This window comes from Lithobates pipiens, unplaced genomic scaffold (genome assembly GCF_037356315.1).
Source record: "Lithobates pipiens isolate NorthernLeopardFrog02 unplaced genomic scaffold, aLitPip1_a1.2 Scaffold_19, whole genome shotgun sequence".
In the NCBI taxonomy this organism is placed as follows: Eukaryota; Metazoa; Chordata; class Amphibia; order Anura; family Ranidae; genus Lithobates; species Lithobates pipiens.
The window spans coordinates 441739106-441766758 of NW_027507764.1; the positions used below are offsets into that span (position 1 = coordinate 441739106).

At 43.6% G+C, this 27653-nt stretch overlaps 1 protein-coding gene across 3 annotated transcripts in view; it reads left to right on the forward strand.

Moving 5' to 3' along the window:
* SNTG1 (syntrophin gamma 1) overlaps positions 1-27653 on the forward strand; it is a 923961-nt gene that overhangs the window by 290219 nt on the left and 606089 nt on the right. The gene's annotated exons all lie outside the window — the stretch shown is intronic.

The window sequence follows — 27653 nt, forward strand, 5'->3', positions numbered from 1 at the left end:
ATTGATTTTACAGATCAAATTTAATATCATCCATGAGCGTCTTCTATACTAGTAATGTGCTAGAAAGCAAAAGTAGATTGTATAGCTCTTACAACACCAGATTTCTACTTAGCAGTGTTCACTTTAAAAATATGGGGAAATTCCTTAACCACTTCAGCCCCAAAATGATTTTAACCCCTTCCTGACCAGAGCACTTTTTACAATTTGCCACTGGATCGATTTAACTGTTAATTGTGTGGTCATGCAATTCAGTACCTAAACAAAATTTGCGTCCTTTTTTCCCTCCACAAATAGAGCTTTGGTGAAATTTGATCACCTCTGCAGTTTTTTTTTTATTTATTTTTTTAAAGTAGATTTTTATTAGGTTTTCACATATTACACAAATCGTAGAACGACTAGTGTCTTAGATGTCAACTGTAGATATAACAAACAGAGTAACTAACAACAGAATGCTCATTATACATAAGACTATGTAAACAGCCAGATGATGACCTTTGGTGCGAACACCTCTCAAATGAAGAGCTATGGAGCGGGACCCACGATTTGGCGGGGAACCCCTCTCCACCTAGACACCCCTTACGGGATCAATTCTGTGTCCGGGAGGAGAGCAGTGCCCCCAGGGAGCGGCTCAGGGTCCCATTCGTAGCGAGATCAAATTCTTTACAAACCATAATACGGTAATAACATAACATAACTGGTTACAATAGCATAACGTATGTGGAATAGAGATTCTCTAGAACAACGTCTGTTAAACCCAGTGTAGTAGGACCTCAGGGTGGGTGAGATCAGTTTTCCAGCGGTAGAATGTTGGTGTGTGCAATCCACGTCGACCAGGGGGTCCAGTTTTGGAACACCTGATCCCTTTTGGGATTACTGCGTGCAAGCGTCGTTTCGTATGTGTAATGTAGATGTGTGGTGTTTATTACTTCCGCTAAAGTCGGTGGAGAAGGGTTTTTCCACCGTCTGGTTATCCCCAGTCTAGCTGCCAGCAAGATATGGGAGATAGAGTGTCTCATCTTTGTTGGGAGTAAGTCAAGACTCAGGGAGAGCAAAGCCAGGTCAGGGCTAGGGGAAATTGCAATTTGGGATATGTCAGATATTAACTTAAAGGTCGCCTCCCAGAAGGAAGCCAGTTTGGGGCAACTCCAAAAAATATGGAGTATATCCCCTTTATTCCCACATTGCCTCCAGCACTCCGTAGAGTGTTTATCAGAGAACTTTGATATCTTGTCTGGGGTTAAGTACCATCTTTGAGTGATTTTAATCATTAGTTCCCATAATGTGGCACATCTGGTGTATTGGTAAGTGGATTTGATTGCTTTGGCCCATTGTTCGGGTGTGTACGTTAGGCTGAGATCTCTTTCCCATTTAAGCATAAGAGCTGATTTATCAAGTGTGTGTTTTTTTTGTAGTATAGTGTAGAATAGAGATATGCCTTTGTGTTTGCAAGCCGGGTTCGTAAGAAAAAGCCACGCAGGGTGGGGAATTTGGCATGGCCAGTCTGGAGATGTGTGGAGGTAATGCTTGGTTCTGAGGTACAGGTAGAGGTCTGAGTTTGGAAGAAAGTATTCTTTCTGCAGGTCAGGGAATGCTTTTAGTCGCCCCGATGCGAAAAGATCATCAATATGTGATATCCCTTTGGTTCGCCAAGATGCATAGGACACTAAGTCTATTTTCTCTTGGAGTACGGGTAGCGGAGTTTTTAACGTGGCCCTGATAGTATGATTGTTGGTGAGGTGTAGAAATCTGTTCCATGTCCTGAGGGTGGCTAACATAGTGGGGGGGAAATGTGGATTTTTGGTGAGATGGCACTTGGAGGAGAGCAACCATACGTGTAGGTTTTTCCCCGGGGTTAGTGATGCTTCTAACTGTCCCCAAAGAGTAGTTTGAGAGGGGGCTATCCATTCTCGCATTTGTGTCAAGATAGTGGCCATGTAATAATCGTGGAAGTCAATGCAGCCTGCCCCTCCCGCCGCGCGATGTTTAACAAGGAGTTTGTGTGCACTTCTTGCCTTTTTGCCTTGCCATAGAAAGGCTGACAGCATAGCTTGTAATGATTTAATAAAGGAGTGGGGAATGGTGATCGGTAATGTCCGGAATAGGTACAATACTTGGGGTAGATGAAGCATTTTGAAGGCTGCGAGGCGGCCCATCCACGACAGCTCAAAGGATGCCAGTTTGCGAAGATCGTTCTGTAGTTGAGTGCGGAAGGGGATGAAGTTGTGGGAGAAGAGGTCTGCCGTGTTATTGGTTAATTGAACCCCTAGATAAGTGATGCTCCCTTCCGCCCATGAATATGGAAACAGGTTTCGTAGCTTGGAACTGGTGGAGGCATCAAGGCCCAAATTTAAGATTTGCGATTTGGCTTCGTTTACTTTATAAAATGATACTTTGCTGAATTGTGCAAGGATACTTTGAGCTGCCGGAAGGGAGGTGGTGGGTTCAGAGAGCATGAGAATCACGTCGTCCGCAAATAAACTTATTTTATGGACATTTTTGCCAATGGTTATACCCTGTATGCTATCAGTCATTCGGATGGATTGCGCGAGGGGTTCTATTACTAGATTGAAGATAAGGGGGGACAGGGGGCACCCCTGCCTAGTGCCATTGGAGATGTCAAACGGGGATGATAGTGCGTCTGCTGAATACACCCGGGCAGAGGGGAAGGAATAAAGAGCCATTATAGCGCTGTAAATGGGACCCGTAAAGCCAAATTTTCCCAGTACCGCAGACAGGTATCCCCAGTGCACTCTATCGAACGCTTTTTCTGCGTCCAAGGACAGGAGTACAGAGGGGGCACCCGTGTGCGGCACCTGGTGAATGATATCCACCATTCGTCTGGTGGCATCTGAAGCCTGACGACCCTTCGTGAACCCCGATTGGTCTGGATGTATCAGGATTGGAATAATGTCCAATAGTCTATTGGCAATCATTTTTGCGTAGATTTTAATATCAACGTTCAGTAGGGAAATGGGGCGGAAATTCTGAGGTACATTAGGCTCTTTGCCTGGCTTTGGAAGAGTTATTACAGTGGCGCTAAGCATGTCTTTCGAGAATGTCGAGGATTGAACTGCCGAGTTGTAGACTTCGCAAAGCACAGGAGCTAGTATTTTGTGGAATCTTTTGTAATATTCCCCGCTGAATCCATCTGGGCCAGGGGCTTTAGCGATAGGGAGTTTTTTGATCGTAAGTTCTACCTCAGGGACCGTGAAGGGCTCGTTAAGAGTCGTTAGTTGGGTGGAGGATAGTGCAGGAAGATCAACTTGGGCTAGAAAGTCTAGAATGTCCGAGTGTGTGGGTTGTATGGTACTCTCATCCTTTCGGAGATTGTACAGGTCGCTATAGTACGTGCCAAATGCATCCGCAATTTCAGTGGGTTTGAGAACCTTAGCTTTAGTGTGAGGATGAAAGATATAAGGAATCTTAGACTTGGTCCTATGACCTCTCAATCTTAGGGCCATAAGTTTGCCTGCCTTGTTACCCGTGGAGTAGTTTGTCGCCCTTAACTTAGTGAACGCCTTTTCAAAGGACTCTAACATTAGAGACCTTAGTTCATGGCAGAGTTTAAATATCTGCGATTGTGTAGTGGGGGAGGGGCTATGTTTATTAAGAGTTTCAGCAGCCGCTATGGCAGTTGTCAAAGTGTCTAGACGTTGAGCTCTCTTTTTTTCGCTCTGGCTCCTGCCTGTATGAGAACACCCTTAATAACTGCCTTGTGGGCGTTCCACACTACCTCCGGGTCAGACACAGATTTGGCGTTGATGGAGAAAAATTCTTCCAATTGGTGTTGGATATGAGTGGCTGTGGACGGATTGTTAAGAAGATAGCTGTTTAGTCTCCATAGTTTGGAGTTAGGGAGTTGTGATTTCGAGTCAATTGTGATACTAATAGGAGCGTGGTCCGACCAGGTGGTAGTGTGAATCACCGAGGCAGAAATTCTAGAAAGCAAGGACTTATCAGAAAGAAATAGATCTATACGTGAGTAGGTGTTATGACGCGGCGAACGAAATGTGTAGTCACGTTCGTCCGCATGATAGCACCTCCACACATCAAACAGGTCATTTGATCGTAAAAACCCATCTAGTGGTGAAGCAAGTCTCTTACAACCTGCTGTAGAATCTAGGTTGTAGTTAGGAACAAGATTGAAGTCCCCGCACCAGAGGACATGCCCCTGCCGAAGGGACTCAACCTTCCCCCATAGAGATTTAATAAACGACATTTGGCGATGATTGGGGGCATAGAGGGACACCAGGGTATACACATTGTTGTTAATTTTGCATATCAGGATAAGGTAGCGTCCCTCAGTGTCCGTTACACATTTTTGAAGTTGAAAGTCAACAGTGTCACGTATCGCAATAAGGACTCCTCTTTGCTTCTTCGTGAAGGATGCTTTAAAGATATGAGGGAAAAGCTTATGCTGGCAAGTGGGAGGAGAGTCTGTATTAAAATGTGTTTCTTGTACACAGAGCACATCGCTATTAAGCAACAAGGCTGTTTTCCAAAGGGATGAACGTTTAGCCGGGTGGTTTAACCCCTTTGCATTAAGGGAGAGGACTGTAAATGACATGTCGGCTAATTTTCGTGAATGAGGAATAAGATGCACTTACAGCTGATGGAAACCAAACTTACGACCACTGGGCACTGTCGTACCTTAGGTGCGAGGGAATTCGCGGTGGTGTAGCAGTAGCGAAGTTTACGATGAGAAGAGTAGGAATCCGATGGGTGCACTTGGAGGTATGAGGGATCACCAGAAGTCACGTCGCTTCTGAGACTGGTGTTCTTTAAAATCAGGAGCGCTGGTGTAGGCTGGGAACAAAAACACTCGAAAAAGGAAACAGAAAAGAAGAAAAAAAAAATGAAGGTGAAAAGTTAACAATGCAGGATGCAGCTAACAGAAGCTGAGTGTCACAACAAAACAGATCAGCTAACGCCCGCCTGAGCGGGAGCTGAATAGACTGTGGGGTAAAGTTCAGACTCAGATGAGGCAAGCCTCTAGCCGGCCCGGATTATGTACAGTAGCTCGTAATGGGAACGGGCAAGAGCTTTCATTTTGATTTGGGGTGAGGACGGTCCCTCTGACGACTTATAGGTGGAGAGGTCTGTTTGTTAGGGCCTGGCTGGTGGTTCTGAGGGGAATCCTGGTGTACGCCCCAGGCATTAAGCAGCTTCAGACCTCCTTCCAAGGTAGAGATCGTGTGCGGGATGCCATTGAATGCCACCATAATGGTAGCCGGATGGCGCCATTTGTAGACTATTTTGTGGTTGGTTAAGGCTTTCGTGATTGGTTTCAGTTGCCTCCTTGATTGGAGCGTGAATTGCGATAAATCAGCGAACAGCTGGATGTCTGCATAGGGTGCTGGGAGCGTAACCATTGCCCTGGCTTTAGACAAGATCTGTTCTTTCGCCTGAAAGAAGTGGATTCTTAGGAGCACATCACGAGGGACTGATTCCGCTAGGTGCTTTGGCTTAGGGATCCTGTGTATGCGATCGATTGTCAGCTCTATGGGCGACAGTTCAGGGAGCATAACAGAAAACATGGTGCTAGCAAAGTTGTGGAGATCTGCGGGGGGAACCGTTTCCGGTATTCCGCGTATTTTCACATTATTGCGGCGTGAACGGTCCTCGAGGTCCGCCAATTTATGTTTGATCCAATCTGTGTCCTCCTTCTGGGCCATGCAGGTATCTACTAAGTCATTGACAGTCTCTGTACATTCCTCCATTTTGTCCTCCATGTACTGCATCCTGTCCCCCATGCGTCTCATGTCTGCTGAGAAGTTGTGTATTAATGAGGATAAGTTGGACATTAGGGAAGACTGGAGGGATAGTAACATATCTTTCATAGTTGAGTCTAGGACTGGTTGCCCTGATGTAGGAAAGGCCGCTATTGACGATTGCAGTGAGGCTATGGCATTAGCATTATGGAAGTCTGTACTCACAGTGGTTCTGGCCTGGTAAGTTGTATCCAGGCGCATCCGCGCTTTGGCTGGGCTCTGGGAGTTCGGAGTGAGCGGAGGAGATGCTGCCCGGGGCGAAGATGAGCTTTCTCTGGATGTGGCTTCTGGATCTCCGTCAGGAAGATCTGTGTAGGCCGTCGAGCTCCGCGTTGTTGTTCCGGCGGCGCCATCTTGTCTGAGGCCTCCGCGCTGGAAGGAGAGGGCCGTCAGCTTTTGGACGTTCCTTTCGTCCTTTCGCTTGCGGGACGACATGTCGGCAGGGTCCGCCAGGCTACCGGAGCTCGGTATGACGTCGATGGGTGAAGATTTGCCCGTTCAGCGGTGATTGTCCGGTCGGCTAGCGGGAGCTTCAGGCACAAGCGACCATCCGGATTGCGCGCAAGCCACGCCCCCCCCCCAGTTTTTATTTTTTGTGCTATAAACAAAAAACAAAGAAAGAGCGACAATTTTGAAAAAAAAAAAACAATATTTTTTTTACTTTTTGCTATAATAAACATCCCCAAGAATGTTTTTATTTAAAAAATATGTTCAACAGTTTAGGATAAAATATATATTCTTCAACATAATTTTGGTAAAACAAATCACAATAAGCATATATTGATTGGTTGGCACAAGAGTTATAGCATCTACAAACTATGGTAAAGATTTTCATGGCATTTTCATGGCATTTTTATTATTTATTTTTTACTAGTAATGGCATTGATCTGTAATTTTTAGCAGTACTGCGAAATTGTGGCATACAGATCGAACACGTTTGCCACATTTTTGGGACCATTGACATTTATACAGCTATCAGTGCTATAAAAATGCACTGATTACTGTGTAAATGTCACTGGTAGGGAAGGAGTTAACACTAGGGGGTGACCAAGGGGTTAAATGTGTTCCCTATCCCTAACTGTATGGAGATAGGACTGACTGGGGGAGAAGACATATTGCTGTTCCTACTAACTAGGAACAAATGCGTTTACACACATAAACATGTTTACACACATAAATCCTCGTGCTGGCTCTCGTGCCCATGATCATGGGTGGCCTGCGACGATTTCGCCCGCCAGCCATGCACATTGGGTCCCCCACCTTGGGTGGCTCTTAAAGGGAACAACGTACCCATACATTGTTTTGAGTAGCTGTGCCATTCTGCTGATGTATATCGGCGTGAGCTGGTCGGCACATGGTCAAAGTGCAGTTTTAGGGACTTGTTTCAGGCATATTGTGTTTCATGTATGAAAATAATGTCTCATTTCAGAGAAGTGTATTCGTTTAATAGCACTGTGCATTTAAAATGGGCTATTGAGTTCTCTAACGATCAAAGAGAGCAGTTTGATTAACATTTAACAAGGATGCTTGGGATAGCATAAATATAAGAAAGAAAGAAAAAAAGAGAGAATATTCAGTATTAGTACCTCATTTTCCTGGTTTTGGCATTTGTAAGTTGAGGGAGCCTTGGGATTCCAGACAGGGACAAAAACACATACAATGAAAATGCGTGGCAGAAAACTGGTTGAACAGTGGAACCATTAAAATGTGTGGTGTTAGTGGAAGATTTACTATGTTAGGTGTTCCTTTTTCAATATTGCTATTGATGAGATCAGAAAGATCTAGTCAGGTTAAATCTGGTTGGAATTTAGATGGGCTTACTTTGTCATGTGAGGGAACATCAAATGACAAGGTGTGTCATTATTCTAGTAGCTTGACACCTGCTTCAAGTAACTGTATGGCGATGGATTTGCCATGTCTAGAGACTAGTAAATTTGTTAGATGTCCCCATTTGTAGAGTATTTTGTGGTTTCTAAGGACTTTGGCCAGTGTCAGGAACCTCTTACTGTTTTGTATCATCTCTGGTGATATATCAGTGATCAGGTTAATAGAGTACCTGCAACTTTTACTGAAGGGAATGCATTTCTCCTGGCTGCCATTAATGCTTTATCCTATATATGGGGAAAATGTATTCTTGCAAGGACATCATATGGGATTTCTCAGGTAGGAAATCTGATTTTGTAATGCAGTACACTCTGTCAATCATTAACCTATATTAATAATGTGTGTGTGTTTGGGGGGAGGTGAAACTTGGTCATATTAGGGCAATAACATTGACAAAATATGGCCATATTTGGGAATATTTTGGCATTAATGCCACCACTATTCCCAACCCCACTGAAAGCCCAGTGATCTGTCATTTGGCAAATGGAGTCTTTTAGTTAGGGCCCTCAGGTTATTTCTTCAGCAAACATTGATCATCAAGATTGATGTATATGTACATAAAGGACTTGTCAAGAACTGTCTTTGTTTTTCTTTACACTTAGAATAGAAACCCTATTTACCCCTTGCCAGTATCTGGTGCATGACGTAAAACAAATAATTGTGTAGAGAGCCTCTAAACAAAATTAGTATATCTTTGAAAGTAGTGTCATATATATTCTGTCCAAATGTATTTGACAATGGAGTCTTTGGGGTTCTTGGTGTCATCTAGAGATGTAATCTCATCTTTCACCTTGTTTATGTACAAATGTGCCACACTCACCCTAGGCCTCGATTTTGCATGTTTTTAGCTGATTACATTATGGGGCCTTCCTGGGTCCTGAGAGCATCTGTGCCTTGGAAATGATAGGGCTGAGGAAGAGTATTGTGTATGTTGTGATGCCCTGGCTGATCCAAAAATATTTTTGTAGTCAACATAAAAGTATAAAATAGAAAGTTCTAAAAACTTGCAGCTGTTCACTTTGATGCCCCTCTGGGCTCTTTTCCCTTAGCCTCTTAGCCCTTTTGGGGCTTTTCTCCAAAGAGTCTTCCCAACGCCTTCCACTCTTTCACCTATATAATCACCCTTTGTCAGATTTTGGACTATCCACACTGTTCCAGACACTATTCCTCATTTCCATGCATTCTCTATTCTCCCTAAAAGTCAGGAATGCAGGAATGCTTACCTTGAAAGACAGATACTGCAAACCTTCCCTGAAGCTGCTGTCAAAAGCAGCACTGGGATTACAGTAACAATAATGGGATGGTAAGTAGCATTTACTCTTTAAAATGGTTATGTTGCTTCCAAGATAAGTAGTAGGTTCCAAATTAATATTTACTCCTTTTCTGGAGTTACTGTTTCAAAAGCAAGCTTTAAACTTTACTTTTTCTGTCTAGCAGGGAATAATTAACACTGTTTAATGTAACAAAGTAATCAGCAATGAAATGTATCCTTAGCTTCTCATTCTTACATAAAAGCAGCAAAGCACTTCTGCACATATGACCATGTCTAGGCACATAATGTTCTTCTATCCTTACAATAGGCTTTGAGCAGTTTGCCATGCACATCCCATTCCTCCTAATCATTTTTGAAATACATTGATTATGCCATCAGAGGACTGGGTCTAGGAACAGGAAATATGCAATGAATGATAATACGGGTCTAGGAAAAAGAACAGCTGTTAAATGCTTCGATATGTGCCATATCTTTCACAATTGATTTATCTTAAGCTTTCTGAAGGGTAATATTAGGATAAGGATAGTATCACACATATCTAGGGCCATGTTCATGTACTGTAATTTTTGTATGGTAATTCATTTCCAATAGTTACATAAGCTGATCCAACATATTTGAGATGTAGCTGGGAACAACTGGAGATTGTTCTCTCATATAAACAATCAAAAATTGGATTTTTTTTCATAGGGTTATATGAATTTTCATAGAGCTTTAATATGCAGTAGAACATTATTTTAAATATTTTTTACATTATTGGTTATTTCGCTTCCATGGCTTACCTTACAGTATTATTTTCTGAGACCGGTGGCAGCAGCAGCAAAGAGGTACCATCATTTATTTACAAAATACTGATAATTACTGCAGATACATAGACACATTTATTGCGGTCCCAGTCCTATAGGATATTACAGTTTAGTTTCACTAATGATGCAGGATTTTGTACTAAAGAGCCAGCTAGCCTGTCACTTGGTTTGTAGGGAGGAACCCAGAGTAATGTGAACTTATGAAACAAGAGGAGACTTTACAATTTGCATGCAGATAGTTACCCAGCCATTGGCAACCAAGTCAAGGATTGGAGTGCTACAGGGCAAAGGTCCTCACCAGTTGCCCACCCTTCTGCCATAATGTAGCAATGGTTTTGGATAACTGCAATATACCAAGTCCCTTCAGTTTTTCAAAACACATATTTTTTTAATACATTTTAATATTTACAGCCATTGAAAAGATTAAACTCATGGAAATGTGTTGATTTGAAGCACAGTTTTACATGTAACTACTCTTAAAAAAAAAAGGAATAGAAAATCTATGTAATCTGCTTTGAACAATAAATGGAAAAAATTACATCTATGCTATCTGAAGCAAATTGGTTGTTCGTCTTTTCGTAGTCATGAGCTACCATATGTTGCTTGAGCCTTTCATTCCTAATCTAGCCTTGTCTATTGGAATTTAAGTGATCGCTCTCTTGTGTCCGTTATCAGTAAGCCAAAAGGGTTTACTGCTTTAAAGAGCATTGCCTGGTAGTAGCTGATTTCCTTCATATCCCCTGCTTCATGTGTTCTGCTGATTACAGTCACTGTTGAATCTCTCAGTTCATTTCCAGATCCAAGATAATCCTCAGGTTGATTGCCTTAGTATCAGTGCCCTGACTGCTTTTTATGATCTGTCTGTACCTTGTGTGGCTTCAGTGTTCTAGTTCACTTGTGTTATCTGACCTTTGTATTTCCTTGAATTTATATCCCAGCTTCCCTGTGTTACAGTCTTATCATTCTTTTTCTGTAATATAGGCACACTATCTCCTCTGTACACTTACCTTTCAATCACCTATTTGAAATAGATTTCTTCATAATTATGGCAGTAACCACATTGCAAACTGCTCAGCATGTACTGAAACAGTTGAAAGTCCACATAAATATTTATTGCTAAAGAAATAAAAAAAACAGTTTTTTTCACATTGTTTAACCACTTTAAGACCAGCCACGGCATTTGTACTGCGGCAGGTTGGCTCTCCTGGGCGATTCGCCGTCATTGTAACACCTAACACCTTTATCACCCCTTCCCTACCAGTGATATTTATACAGTAATCCGTGGCTATTCTTAGCACTGATTATTGTATAAATGTCACTGGTCCCAAAAAAGTGTCAAAAGTGTCCGATCTGCCTGCCACAATGTCACAGTCCCAATAAAAATCGCTGATTACCGCCATTACTAGTAAAAAATTATTAATAATAAAAATGCCATAAATATATCCCCTATTTTGTAGACACTATAACTTTTGCACAAACCAATCGATGTGATTGTTGCATTTTATGCAAGAATATGTAGAAGAATACATATTGGCCTAAACTGTTGAAGAAATTAGTTTTTTTACTTTTTTTCTTATGGATATATATTATAGCAAAAAGTAAAAAATATATAATTTTTTTTTTAATTGTCTGTATTTTTTTAGTTATAGAGCAAAAAACAAAAAATGCAGAGGTGATCAAATACCACCAAAAGAAGGCTCTATTTGTGGGGAAAAAAATGACACAAATTTTGTTGGGGTACAGCGTTGCATGATCGTGCAATTGTCAGTTAAAGCCGTATCGCAAAAAATGGCCTGGTCATTAAGGGGGAAAATCCTTCCAGTCCTTAACTAGTTAAACTAGGAAGGGTGTTAAAATGTGTTAATAGTACTTGAAAATATAATAGGTAAAAATCCTGTAGTCATTTTAAAACAGTAAAAAATATACTGTAATATTAACTAGATGCTGACCGCCAGCCGTCAAATGACGGCCAGGCGGCGCACCTATTGTGGCGGGAGGCCGTAATATGACGGCCTCCCGCTTAAACAGGGAATGCGTGCGATCCCTGTTTCTTTGGTGGCGGCGTGTCACAGAGACACCGCTCGCCACCGAAGGGGGTGAACAGCCATTGGTTATGGCTGTTTACCACGTGATCGGCCGTGATGAAGTCACGGCTGATCACAGATGGTCACACCCCGACTGTGCACGGCGCATGCGCGCGATCGTGAGCGCGCTGTGCGTGCACGTTGGTGGCGCCGTGTTCCCCGGGAACACTGCTCGTCAGCGACGCTGGTAAACAGCCATTGGCCGGCTGTTTACCCACGTGATCGGCTGTGATCCTTTCACAGCCGATCACTAAAATGTAAACAAACCGCGTTAATGAGATGTTACCGAGTTGTTCTCCTCCTCACACATCGATCGTGTGTGAGGAGGAGATTGCGGTAACATCTCATTACCGCCTAGTGTACACCAATCACACTGATTGCCTGCCTGCCCCCCCCCCCCAATAAAGAGGACCTGTCACCACCCCTCATAGTACCTGTCAATCACAGTCCATCAGAGTACCTGTCACAGTCCATCAGAGTATTTGAGTACCTGTCACAGTCCATCAGAGTATTTGAGTACCTGTCACAGCCCATCAGAGTACCCGAGTACCTGTCCCAGCCCATCAGAGTACCCTAGTACCTGTCACAGCCCATCAGAGTACCCGAGTACCTGTCACAGTTCATCTGAGTACCCGAGTACCTGTCACAGCCCATCAGAGTACCCGAGTACCTGTCCCAGCCCATCAGAGTACCCAAGTACCTGTCCTAGCCCATCAGAGTACCCGGGTACCTGTCACGGCCCATCAGAGTACCCGAGTACCTGTCACGGCACATCAGAGTACCCGAGTACCTGTCACGGCCCATCAGGGTACCCGAGTACCTGTCACGGCCCATCAGGGTACCCGAGTACCTGTCACGGCCCATCAGGGTACCCGAGTACCTGTCACAGTCTATCAGGTTACCCGAGTACCTGTCACAGTCCATCAGGGTACCCGAGTACCTGTCACAGTCCATTAGAGTACCGAGTACCTGTCACAGTCCATCAGGGTACCCGAGTATCTGTCACAGCCCATCTGAGTACCCGAGTACCTGTCACAGTCCATCAGGGTACCCGAGTACCTGTCACAGTCCATTAGAGTACTGAGTACCTGTCACAGTCCATCAGGTTACCCGAGTACCTGTCACAGCCCATCTGAGTACCCGAGTACCTGTTCCAGTCCGTCTGAGTACCCGAGTACCTGTCACAGTCCATCTGTGTACCAGAGTACCTGTCACAGTTCATCTGAGTACCCGAGTACCTGTCACAGTCCATATGAGTACCTGTCACCGCCCTTCAGAGTACCCAAATACCAGTCACCAAACCATCAGAGTACCTGTCACCAGGCCATCAGAGTACCCGAGTACCTGTCACCAGGCCATCAGAGTACCCGAGTACCTGTCACCAGGCCATCAGAGTACCCGAGTACCTGTCACCAGGCCATCAGAGTACCCGAGTACCTGTCACCAGGCCATCAGAGTACCCGAGTACCTTTTACCAGGCCATCAGAGTACCAGAGTACCTATCTCCAGCCCATCAGAGTACCCGATTCCCTTTTTGCAGCACATGTCTCATAGAATATACGTTGGGGTGTTTGCTTTCCAAAATGGGGTCATTTTGTGGGTAATTTCACTGTCCAGGTGGTCCGGGACCTTCAAAAGTGTGATGGGTAGGAATGAAATGAGATGTGTCATTTATGCTCCTAGAACGCCTGACTGTACTACTTCAATGTTCGGCCACTCTATGTGGCCAGGCTGTGTAAAAGTCCTACACATGTAGTATCGCCATACTCGGGAGGAGTAGCAGAATGTATTTTGGGGTGTAATTTTTGCTATATACATGCTATGTGTTAGAAATATCTTATAAATTGACAATTTTGTGTAAAAAAAAAAATGCATTTTAATTTTTTTCCAAAAGCTTCCATATTCCAAAAACTTCTGGAAAAAAATTAACCATTCAAAAGACTCATTATGCCTCACAGATTATACGTTGGGGTGTTTTCTTTCCAAAATGGGGTCATTTTATGGGAAATTCCATTGTCCTGGTACTCCAGGGCCTTCAAAAGTGTAATAGGTGGTTGAGAAATGAGATGCGTCATTTTTGCTCGTAGAACGTCTGAAGGTACTACATTAATGTTAGTGCTCTGTATGTGGCCAGGCTGTGTAAAAGTCTCACACATGTGGTATCGCCGTACTCGGGAAGAGTAGCAGAATGTATTTTGGGGTGTAATTTGGTGTATGCATATGCTGTGTGTGAGAAAAAATCTGATAATATGACAATTTAGTAAAAAAAAAAAAAAAAAAAATAAATCTTCATTTTGCAAAGAATTGTGGGAAAAAATTACAACTTAAAAAAACTCACAATGCTGCTTACTTAATACCTTGGAATGTCTACTTTGTAAAAAGGGGTCATTTGGGGGGTATTTGTACTTTCCTGACTTGTTAGTGTCTCAAGAAATGAGGTACACCTGATGTACTGAAGGCCTGGTCATAAGTGATCAATTTTCAGTGATTGGCACCATAGTTTGTAGACTCTATAACTTTCACAAAGACCAAATAATATATACTAATGTGGGTTATTTTTACCAAAGATATGTAGCAGTATACATTTTGGCCAAAATTTATGAAGAAAAATTACTAATTAGCAAAAATTTATGACAGAAACAAAGAAAAAGGCATTTTTTTCACAAAATTTAAGTTTTATTTTATTTATAGCACAAAAAATAAAAACCCCACTAGTGATTAAATACCACTAAAAGAAAGCTCTATTTGTGTGGAAAAAAGGACGCAAGTTTCATATGTGTACAGTGTTGGATGACTGAGTAATTGTCATTCAAACTGTGAGAGCGCTGAAAGCTGAAAATTGGTCTGGTCAGGAAGGGGGTGTAACTGCACTGTATTGAGGTGGTTAAGTTTACAAAAACAAACTTTTGTGTACACAAAGTAGGTGATGGAAAAACATTCTGCTGATCTTCAGAGCTTATTCTCAGCACTCCCCAGGATATATCTTGATCCATCAAAGTTACCATTTTGGAAAATGTGTAATGTGCAGTGGTGGCTGGTGCTCAAAATATTAGAGGGGGCGCAAACAAACTGAAATCAACCGCAGCCTCACTGTGCCCATCAAATGCAGCCACTGTGCCATCAAACACAGCCGCTGTGCCCATCAAACCCAGCCACTGTACCCATAAATTGCCACCATTGTGCCCATTAAACACTGCCACTGTGCCCATTAAGCACAGCCACTGTGCCCATCAAATGCAGCCACTGTACTCATAAATTGCCACCATTGTGCCATCAAACACAGCTACTGTAACCATCAATTGCCACCAGTTTGCCCCATCAATTGCCCCCAGTGTGCCCCATCAATTGCTACCAGTTTGCCCCATAAATTGACACCAGTTTGTCCCATCAAATGCTGCCAGTGTGCCCGCCGCCTGGCACTTACCTGTCTCGGGTCAGCACTGTCCTCCATGCTCCCTCCGAGTCCTCAAGGTCTTCTCCCGTTCTCTTCTGATATGATTGGACGCCTGGTGTCCAATCACAGCACCTGTCTCTTCAGCCAATCAGGAGGCAGGTAACCAGACCTGGTGCACCTGATTGGCTGAGAGGCGGGTCGGTGTTAGGGAAGCAATTTATTTGATTCCCTAGCACAGCACTGTGTAAACATCAAACGCACAGCAGTGTGCCTGCTGTTTACCAATTTGTAAGCCTATTAGAGCCCATGGCTCTAATCAGGACACCTATTAGAGCTGACGGCTCTAATCAGGCACTTCCAAAAACACCCCCGCCACTGTAATTCAGAAGACCGGTGCCCAACAAGGGGCTGGACACCTGAATAGGGGGCAGAAACAGTGACAATAGAGAGATTCATGCAATGCATGAATCTATCCATTGGAGATTGATGGGTGCAGGAAAGAGGGCGCAGCGCTCCTGCGCCCTCTATGGATGCACTGCCACTGGTAATGTGTATGCGAGTATGCGTGAAACCTTTGGTTTGTGGTCTACTGATGGCTGATTTATGGAGGAATTAGGCTGTTATCAAGATGTTCAAGTGTTCATTGCTCAGGGTCCTGTTTCCTCCTATAACACCACTGAAAATGGTAAGTGCTGATGATCACTAGGTGTGCATATCCCAAAAATGCAACATGGACTAAAAATGCATGATTAGAAGGGACTTGCACATGTAAGATAGGTTCCTTTTGACTGATGGTGGCAGACATTAGTCATGTGGCAACTTCAGGTGTAATGCCGTGTACACATGACCAGACTTTTTGACAGCAAAGTTCTGACATAATGAGTCCGCCGGACAATGCGATTGTGTGCGTGCTTCATCTGACCTTTTCTGTCGAAAAATCTGACGGACTTTAGAAATAGAACATGTTTCAAATCTTTCCTATTGAGAAAACCGCTCGTCTGTATGCAGGTCCGATGTGAACGAGTACAGTATGAGGTACATTGTACCCCTACCCATTCACTAAAAAAAAAGTAGTGTAGTGTTAAAAAATACTGTAGACAGTTTTTGACAAATCTTTTATTAAAAGTCTTCTTCTCCGCTTCTTCCTCCAGTCTTCCTCCATCTTCTCCAAATCACCCCTCCCCCTATGTTGAGGGCATGAGGCCTGGTATGGTTCAGGAGGGGGGCACTTGCTCGTTCCCTCCCTTTCCTGACCTGCCAGGCTGCATGCTCAGATAAGGATCTGGTATGGATTTTGGGGGGACACCCACGCCATTTTTTAAAATATTTTGAAGTGTGGGGTCCCCTGTGAATCCATACTAGACCAAAGGGCCTGGTAGGGGCCTGGGGGGGGGGCCCCACGCTGTTTTTTTGCTCTATTTTTTTAGCCAGCAATTTTTTATTTTTTTACATTCAGCAGGAAGCCCGCTGACAACTGATGACTCATCGGTTGTTAAGGGATTCCCGGCCCCCTCCTTAGCAACCAGCTATATACAGTGTAAAAAAAAAGCAAAACACAAATCGCGGTACAATCGCGGGTTAAAAAAGCGGTACAAACGCATGTCTAAAAACACGGCAAGCACCGCAAAAAGCACTGCAGAAACGCTCAAAAGCAACATGCATAGATGTGAACCGAGCCTAACACTACCTCTTGGACTATTTGTCTTTTGGTTTGGAAGTGCATTCACTCCAATGTTTGCTAAAGTACTTACAACTGTTAGGCCTGGTTCACACCTATGAATTTTTTTAGTGCGTTTTCAGATTTGCAGAAACACACTACAGTCCAATTAACATGGTTTCCTAAGGAAGTATTTCACATCTGTGCATTTTTTTTGGAATGGGCCAGAGAATTTTTCTGGTTTAAATTAAAGCTGTGTATTTAAAAATGCAAAATGCACATGGAATGTACAAATTGCAACCTGCATAGGCGTGAATCAGGCCTAAGGGAAGAGCTGGGAACTCTGGGAAGAAAATCTCAATACTAGAGTTCCCAAGAAAAGAATGCAGCAGGTCTATGCCTGCCAGACTCCTTCTACAGCATATCGTATTTATTTTTTTGTAGGACTAAGGTGTCTGTTTATGAAAACGAGATGAGCTGTGATCCCGAATATTAGTGGTTTATAAAACTGAGATTTTTAGCAGAGAAAATGTTCTTCGTTGACCATCTCAGCACATAAAGAATCTGTCTTTGACAGAAACAGAAACGGCCAGTTTATGAAGATGCAATTGTGACACCTCACTGGCAATCTTTCAGAATTCTCCCTCCCAGATTCTCCAGCCCAGGGGTGGAGAAAAGGGAAGAGCAGAGAGAAGAACTATATATATATATATATATATATATATATATATATATATATATATAAAATATAATATATCATTTCTATCTCACAAAAGAGTACACCGCTCACATTTTTGTAAATATTGTATTATATCTGTTCATGTGACAACGATGATGAAGTGACACTTTGCTACAATGTAAAGTAGTGAACAGCTTGTATAACAGTGTAAATTTGCTGTCCTTTCAAAATAACTCAACACACAGCCATTAATGTCCAAACTGCTGGCAACAAAAGTGAATACACCTCTAAGTGGAAATGTTCAAATTGGGCCCAAAGTGTCAATATTATTTTCCAGCACTGCCTTAACCCTCTTGGGCATGGAGTTCACCAGAGCATCACAGGTTGCCACTGGAGTCCTCTTCCACTCCTCCATGATGACATCGCAGAGCTGGTGGATCTTAGAGACCTTGCGCTCCTCCACCTTCCATTTGAGGATGCCCCATATATGCTCAATAGGGTTTATGCCTGGAGACATGCTTAGCCAGTCCATCACCTTTACCCTCAGCTTCTTTAGCAAGGCAGTGGTCATCTTGGAGGTCTGTTTGGGGTTGTTATCATGTTGGAATACTGCCTGTGGTCCAGTCTCCAAAGGGAGGGGATCATGCTCTGCTTCAGTATGTCACAGTACATGTTGGCATTCTTGGTTTCCTCAATTAACTGTAGCTCCCCAGTTCCGGAAGCACTCATGCAGCATCAGACCATGACACTCCCACAACCATGCTTGACTGTAGGCAAGGCACACTTGTCTTTGTACTCACACGCTTGACATCATTTGAACCAAATAAGTTCATCTTGGTCTCATCAGACTATGGGACATAGTTCCAGTAATCCATGTCCTTAGTCTGCTTGTCTTCAGCAAACTGTCTGCGAGCTTTCTTGTGCATCATCTTTAGAAGAGGCTTCCTTCTGGGATGACAGCCATGCAGACCATTTTGATGCAGTGTGCGGCATATGGCCCTCCCATTCCCTTCAACCTGTGCAGCAATTCTGACAGCACTCATACGTCTATTTTCCAAAGATAACCTCTGGATATGACGCTTAGCATATACAGTCAACTTCTTTGGTTGACCATGATGAGGCCTGTCCTGATTTTTGGTAAAAAAATCACAATAAGCATATATTGATTGGTTTGCGCAAAAGTTATAGCGTCTACAATCTATGGGAAGATTTATTGCATTTTTATGGCATTTTTATAATTTTTTTTGTTTTTTACTAGTAATGGCGGTGATCTGTGATTTACCGCAGATGGTGGCCGAAGAGGAGAAGGATGTACCCATATGGGATTTCGCCCCCAGGAGAGCCATTCGGCCACAGTATAACCGCATGAACCGGTCGGGAACAGGTTAATAAAAGGACACCTCTGTGTTTCTCTGATTTTCTGGTAATGTAATTTCACTATGTCTCGTGAGATTACAGTAACAGGAGGCCTTCTCCACAGTTCGAAGGATTTGTAGATCACTTCACGCCTCAAAAGGTGAAGCGATCTACACTGCTTCATAAACAGGCACTCAGAGGAGAGTGCTCTCCTCTGAGAATGCCGGAGAACTTAGCAGTGGTTATTCTCCATTACTTGATAAATGGACACCTCAATCTTTAAGCATAAATAAGCTGCCACCACAACAGTTAAAAAAGCAACAAGTGAACTACCAATCATACAAACTAAACATTAGAAAATACACACACTTTAGCCTTGTCTGAGTTCTCTGCAGCGCACTGCAGCAAAATTTTTACAGACCAACTAGCATGGTTTTACAAGAGCAGTAGATTTCTGAAGCTTGTTCAGTGTAGCTTTCCCTGTCTCTGCATTTTGCTTCACCAATTGTATTCAAACTTCAAAGGAGGTTTAAATCTGATCTGAGATGGGAAGATACCTCTTTGTTTGGACTTTTATTTTACATCTAGATTTCTGTATATGAGTGTCAGCAATGTCTGTATTTCAGTATATCAAGTAGGTGATTTTCCAGGATTATTAATTTCCATTAAAAAGGAGTGGGGTGGGCTAGTACAGAATAGCAATTTCAGCTCTAAGCTGAAGTACTCGCATTTAGGCTTTGCTAGCTCCCTTTTATAAGTTTGCATCACGTGTTAACTTGAAGTGTACTTAGTGTTTTAACTACTTCATCTCCGGAAGAATTTACCCCCTTCCTGACCAGAGCACGTTTTGCGATTCGGCACTGCGTCGTTTCACCTGCCAATTGTGCTGTTGTGCGACGTGGCTCCCAAACAAAATTGACGTCCTTTTTTTCCCCACAAATAGAGCTTTCTTTTGGTGGTATTTTATCACCCCTGCAGTTTTTTTTTTTCGCTATAAACAAAAAAGAGCGTCAATTTTGAAAAAAAAACACATTATTTTTTACTTTTTGCTATAATAAATATTCCCCAAAAATATATAAAAAAAATGTTTTAAATCACTTTAGGCCGATAAGTATTCTTCTACATATTTTTGATAAAAAATCGCAATAAGTGATTATTGATTGGTTTTCACAAAAGTTATAGCGCTGACAAGATAGGGGATACTTTTATGGCATTTTTATTAATATTTTTTTGAAAATGGCGGTGATCAGCGATTTTTATCGTGACTTTATAGCAGACACATCTGACATTTTTGACACATTTTTGGGACCATTGTCATTTATACAGCAATCAATGCTATACAAATGCACTGATTCCTGTGTAAATGACACTGGCAGTAAAGGGGTTAACCACTAGGTGGCAGTTAGGGGTTAAGTGTGTCCTAGGGGCGTGTTGCTAACTGTGGGGGGCGTGGCTGGGTTTTACACATCACTGATCTCTGCTCCAATCACAGGGAGCAGAGATCAGTGTCACTGTTGCTAGGCAGAACAGGGAGATACTTGTTTACTTTAGCATCTCCCCGTTCTTCTTCTCTGTGAGGTGATCGCAGGTATACCCAAGACCGCAGGCATGTGAGCACGCCCCCCACCTCTTAAAGGGCAACATACAGGTATGTGATTCTGCCTGTACATGACCTTCTGCCGACGTATATCAGAGTGAGGCAGTCGTGAAGCGGTTAATTAAGTCTAATAAATAAATCCAACCATAAGTCTGTAGTCTAGAGCAGGGGTAGGCAACCTTTCAGAGGTGGAGATCTACCTGAACAACATGAAGGAGATCAAAGATCACTGGGGTTCGGCGCGCACATTTTTTTTTTCAAGAAGTTTTTATTTTGGATATAAAAGACATAAAGTTTGAAAGCATAAATGCGGATGCAGCCACTGTAATAAACATACAGACAGAGAAATGTGTCAGATTAACCACTTGCCGACCGCCGCACGCCGATGTACGTCGGCAGAATGGCACGGGCAGGCATAAGCACGTACATGTACGTGATTTGCCTCCCGCGGGTCGGGGGCCCGATCGGGCCCCCGCCCGGTGCCTGCGGCGGTCGGTTTTCGTTCGGGAGCGATCCCGGACGAGGGGACGGCCATTCATTCATGGCCACCCCCTCGCGATCGCTCCCGACGAATGGAAATCCCCGGTGACATCACTTCCTCTCCTGTAATGTAAACACAGGAGAGGAAGTGATGTATTCTCTCCTCCGTGTCGGTATTTTTCGTTCCGACACGGAGGAGAGCGGATCAGTGAGTTGCACCAACACATCCCACACACAGTAGAACATGCCAGGCACACTCACACCCCCCCTTTACCCCCCGATCACCCCCCCAATTACCCCTGCCCCCCCAGTCACAGTGACACCAATGTCATTTTTTTTTTTTTTTTTTTTTTTTTTGCATTGGTGTCATTTGTGACTGTAATAACTGTTAGGGCAGTTAGGGTTAGCCCCCTTTAGTTCTAATGTACCCCCCTAACCCCCCCAATAAAGGTTTAACCCCGTGATCACCCCCCGTCGCCAGTGTCACTAAGGCTGGGTTCACATTGCAGCGGTTTATGAGAACGAATGTGATTCGCACCGCACTGCAGTGCAAATCACATCCGATCTCTGTGCGATTCGAGTTCAGCCATTCGCCGCACCCGCCGCACCCGCCACACCCGCCGCACCCGCCGCAAATTCGCACGGGACCCTTTTTTTGGCCCGCAGCAGAATCGGATCGCATGGGTGTTCACACCATGCGATCCGAGTTTGCAGATCGCACTGCGATATGCGAACTGATCTGGGGGTGTCAGTAACATTTCACTGACACTCCCAGCAGTTCGCATAGGGCAGTGTGAACTGCCGCCGGGAGGCATGCGATGCGGGAACCCGCCGCGGATTCGCGGCGTTTCCGCATCGCTCCAGTGTGAACCCAGCCTAATAAGCGATCATTTTTCTGATCGCCGTATTAGTGTCACAGGTGACGCTAGTTAGGCAGGTAGGTATTTAGGTTCGCCGCAGCTTTTTATAGCGCTAGGGACCCCCATATACTACCGCATAAAGCCCCCTGATTGCCCCCTAGTTAACCCTTTCACCAGTGATCACCATATAACTGTTACAGGTGACGCTGGTTGGTTAGTTATTTTTTTATAGTTTCAGGGCACCCGCCATTTATTACCTAATAAAGGTTTAACCCCCTGATCACCCGGCAGGTGTCATTTGTGACTAATAACTGTTAGGGCAGTTAGGGTTAGCCCCCTTTAGTTCTAAGGTACCCCCCTAACCCCCCCAATAAAGGTTTAACCCCGTGATCACCCCCCGTCGCCAGTGTCACTAAGGCTGGGTTCACATTGCAGCGGTTTATGAGAACGGATGTGATTCGCACCGCACTGCAGTGCAAATCACATCCGATCTCTGTGCGATTCGAGTTCAGCTATACAGATAGTATGGCTGAATTCGTGTCGCACCCGCCGCACCCGCCGCAAACTCGCACGGGACCCTTTTTTTGGTCCGCAGCAGAATCGGATCGCATGGGTGTTCACACCATGCGATCCAAGTTTGCAGATCGCACTGCGATATGCGAACTGATCTGGGGGTGTCATTAACATTTCACTGACACTCCCAGCAGTTCGCATAGGGCAGTGTGAACTGCCGCCGGGAGGCATGCGATGCGGGAACCCGCCGCGCATTCGTGGCGTTCCCGCATCGCTCCAGTGTGAACCCAGCCTAATAAGCGATCGTTTTTCTGATCGCTGTATTAGTGTCACAGGTGACGCTAGTTAGGCAGGTAGGTATTTAGGTTCGCCGCAGCTTTTTATAGCACCAGGGACCCCCATATACTACCGCATAAAGCCCCCTGATTGCCCCCTAGTTAACCCTTTCACCAGTGATCACCATATAACTGTTACAGGTGACGCTGGTTGGTTAGTTATTTTTTTATAGTTTCAGGGCACCCGCCATTTATTACCTAGTCTCACTAGTGTACCCCTAAATTTAGGGGTGTCTACTTTCTAAAATGGGGTCATTTGGGGGGGGGGGTTTGTGCCATCTTGGCATTTTATGGCCTTCAAAACTGTAACGCCCTTAGAAAGCCTGAAGGCGGTGCTTGGTTTTTGGGGCCCCGTACGCGGCTAGGCTCCCAAAAAGTCCCACATATGTGGTATCCCCGTACTCAGGAGAAGCAGCAGAATTTATTTTGGGGTGTCATTTCACATATGCCCATGGCATGCGTGAGCAATATATCATTTAGTGACAACTTTGTGAAAAAAAAAAAAAGTTTGTAATTTTCCCGCAACTTGTGGCAAAATATAAAATATTCCATGGACTCAACATGCCTCTCAGCAAATAGCTTGGGGTGTCTACTTTCTAAAATGGGGTCATTTGTGGGGGTTTTGTGCCATCTTGGCATTTTATGGCCTTCAAAACTGTAATAGGTAGTGAGAAGTGAACTCAAAAAATTACGCCCTTAGAAAGCCTGAAGGCGGTGCTTGGTTTTCGGGGCCCCGTACGCGGCTAGGCTCCCAAAAAGTCCCACATATGTGGTATCCCCGTACTCAGGAGAAGCAGCAGAATTTATTTTGGGGTGTCATTTCACATATGCCCATGGCATGCATGAGCAATATATCATTTAGTGACAACTTTGTGAAAAAAAAAAAAAAAAAAAAAAAGTTTGTAATTTTCCCGCAACTTGTGGCAAAATATAAAATATTCCATGGACTCAACATGCCTCTCAGCAAATAGCTTGGGGTGTCTACTTTCTAAAATGGGGTCATTTGTGGGGGTTTTGTGCCATCTTGGCATTTTATGGCCTTCAAAACTGTAATAGGTAGTGAGGCGTGAAATCAAAAATTTACGCCCTTAGAAAGCCTGAAGGCGGTGCTTGGTTTTCGGGGCCCTGTACGCGGCTAGGCTCCCAAAAAGTCCCACATATGTGGTATCCCCGTACTCAGGAGAAGCAGCAGAATTTATTTTGGGGTGTCATTTCACATACGCCCATAGCATGTGTGAGCAATATATCATTTAGTGACAACTTTGTGTAAAAAAAAAAAAAAAATTTTTTTTTTGTCATTATTCAATCGCTTGAGGCAAAAAAATAAAATATTCAATGGGCTCAACATGCCTCTTATCAATTTCCTTAGGGGGTCTACTTTCCAAAATGGGGTCATTTGGGGGGGTTTTGTACTGCCCTGTCATTTTAGCACCTCAAGAAATGAGATAGGCAGTCGTAAACTAAAAGCTGCGTAAATTCCAGAAAACGTACCTTAGTTTGTAGATGTGACAACTTTTGCGCAAACCAATAAATATACAATTATTGACTTTTTTTTTACCAAAGACATGTGGCTGAATACATTTTGGCCTAAATGTATGACTAAAATTGAGTTTATTGGATTTTTCTAATAACAAAAAGTAGAAAATATCATTTTTTTTCAAAATTTGCGGTCTTTTTACGTTTATATCGCAAAAAATAAAAATCGCAGAGGCAATCAAATACCATCAAAAGAAAGCTCTATTTGTGGGAAGAAAAGGACGCAAATTTTGTTTGGGTACAACATTGCATGACCGCGCAATTACCAGTTAAAGCAGCGCAGTGCCAAAGTGTAAAAAGACCTCTGGTCATTTACCAGCAAAATGGTCCGGTCTGAAAGTGGTTAAAGTGGATTACATATAACATAACTTAAATAACATGAGAATAAGCAAATGGTCACTTAGGTTCTTACTCTTGTTTTCCTAGTGTCTAGTGAAAACTATGTGTATCTCATCCTGGAGGCTACTGAGCTCATTAACTGCTAAGTCTCTATTCTCTCTGTTCTTTCAGAGACTGTCAGGTTGTACTATGTATAGTCATTTTTATAAACGAACATGTAACTAGGTTATGATATGCAGATCAGAAACGTGGGGGTTGTAAAGTATGAATGGGGATCAAAAAGGGGTGGTGTGGGATGTATCAGAAAAGGTGGAAAAGGATTATTTAAGTGTCCTTTAGTGTTATATTGAGGAAAGGGAAGGGGGGTCCAGAGTTCTACCTACCTCCCTCTCTTACCGCAACTCTTAGCCCTTGTACACATGGTTGGAGATTCCGACGGAATGTGTCCTATCGGACCGTTTTGTCGGTATTTTCCGACTGTGTGTGGTCTCCATCGGATTGTTTCCATCGGAATATCTGACGGACCAACTTTTCCAACTTGCTGGTAAAATTTTCCGACAAAATGCTCCGATCGGACATACTCCGATCATGTGTAGCCTACTCCGATGGACAAAGTGCCACGCATGTTCAGATCAAATTCCTAGACCAAAGCTATTGGCTACTAGCCTGAACGTAGTCCCGTCGTAACGAAATAACGTCACCACGTTATGTACAATTGGATTTTACTTCAACTTTGTCCGACCGCATGTATGCAACAGTTTCGGACAAAATCTGTCGGACAAAATCCGTCGGACAAAATCCAACGGATTTTGTTGTCAGAATGTCTGACTGTGTGTACAAGGGCTTAGAGTTCGTAGCCCGAGGGGCTACCACTGTGTGGGAGGTGGCCTGTCAAGGGAGAAGGAGTAATCCAATTACCCCTTCAGACAAATTGCCATATTGGGCTTGTTTGCAAACGGATGAAGAGGTTGTGTTAAAGGGTATGTGTAGGCGATTTCGCGGATTTGGAATAAAGTAATATGAGAATTGTGGGAGCACTGTGAGAGGGTGGCTTCCAGAGAGGATATTGCATTGGACAGCAATCGGTAGAACCATCTGCACCAGGTTAAACACCCTGTGTCTGTCCTATAACTTTGTCTGTAAAATAAACATCTTGAACCTATAACCAAGTGAACAGACACATGTGATAACTAATAGTTAAGTTTCAACCGGTAAGATAAGAGATAAGAAATAAAATATAAATGATAAACAAGGTAAAATGGATAAAAGATAAAAGATACCCTGATGATGCCTATAGCATATATGTTTTGCATTATCAGAATACAGCCAAGTAAAAATTTGTATGATGTGTTTCTGGCTTCTAGCAAGCTGGTATGAGGTTATTATATAGAAAAAATATTGGGAAAATGGTGGTAAGTAAGTTTGGTCATTCTGAGAAGGAATGTTCAATGGATAGATAGCCATGGCAAGGTAACCTAAGCATATCTATGAGTTTTCCCAGTTGGGAGTAGGTCATGAGCACTTATATATTTTGTTGTTGACAGATCTCTGTAGCCGGTCTCTCTCTTATAGTGTATCCTCTGTATTGAGGTTACAGCTGACAAGTGTTCTGATTATGCAACTCAATATGGCGTGATGTCCTCGGAGTATCTGGGGGCATGCTGGGTCAGCTTGTCGAGGGGATAGAAGCATTTGATGTATTTGTTAATTTGTCATTAACCGCTGGTGAGAATATCTAAGCATCATATATTAAGTAAGATACTTCAGTTTCATGTTCTCAATGCCCCCTCAGGTTGGTAATTAGGGGTTTCATCTCTTGTATGCATGTCACCTGTATCATGTAACATGTAGCACTTCAGATGCATATTGATCACATTTGTCCAGCAGTCTCGTTGTTCCAAATAGTTTTTGACTAGCAAGGCCTAAGTAAATAGTAATGAAAGCATATGATAAAACAAATGTTACTATAAAAATACAAATTTATCCTATTTTAAAAGTGGACAGTGTCAGTAGAGCAATGGATGGTGTCAATAGGGCAGTGGATGATGTCAGTAGGACAGTGGTTAGTGTCAATCGGTAGTGCAGAGGTTGGTGTCAGTCAATAGGGATGTGGTTGGTGTCAGTAGGGCAGTGGATGGTGACAGTAGTTTTTATTTTTATTATTTTTTACAACTTTTTTCAATAAAATGTATTTATGTATTTATTTAAAAAAAAACTGTTTTATAGGATCCCTGTTGGGGGCTTTGGTGAAATAACAGGGGTCTAAACAGAACCCTGTTATCATAATTTTGAGACAGAGAAAGGGACTGAAGACAGATTCAGAGTGCCTTTATCTGCAGCCTTAGCTACAAGTGTCTAGGGATTCGGATTGTACCACCACCACCCCTATCTTGGCGCTTTAAAGCTGCTGCCTATGCAACCTTATGTTGGTGTTAGCCCTGTCCCCGTCCACAGTAGTATCCACTGCCCCCCCCACACACACACACAGCAATGACCTCTCCCCTCACACCCAGTCATCTGCCCCCCTTCACATCACCCCTTCCCACAGTAGCACCTTCTGGACCTCTGCCCCCCCCCACATAGCACTGTCCTCCACCCTTCACATTACCCCCAGTAGTGTATTCTGCTCCCCCCCATAGCAGTGTCCTCTGTTCCCTTCACATAAACCATCTCCCCACAGTAGTGCCCTCTGGCCCTCTGCCCCTTTCCCCTCACCCCTACAATAGTACCCTCTGCCCCATAGCATTGTCCCTTGCTCCTTTGACACCCCCCACAGTAGTACTCTTTGCCCCCCATCCCCATAGCAAAGTTCTCTGCTCCTTCAACACCCCTCCACCCACAATAGTGCCCTCTGCCCCATCTGCATAGCAATGTTCGCTGCTCCTATGACATTCCCCCCCCACAATTGTGCCCTCTGTCCCCAGTCCCCATAGCAATGTGCTCTGCTCTTTGGCACCCCCCACACCCACAATAGTGCCCTCTGCCCCATCCCCATAGCAATGTCCTCTGCTCTTTTGACATCCCTCCCCCCCCAAAAAAATAGTGTCATTCCCATAGTAATGTGCTCTGCTCTTTGACATCCCCCCCACCCA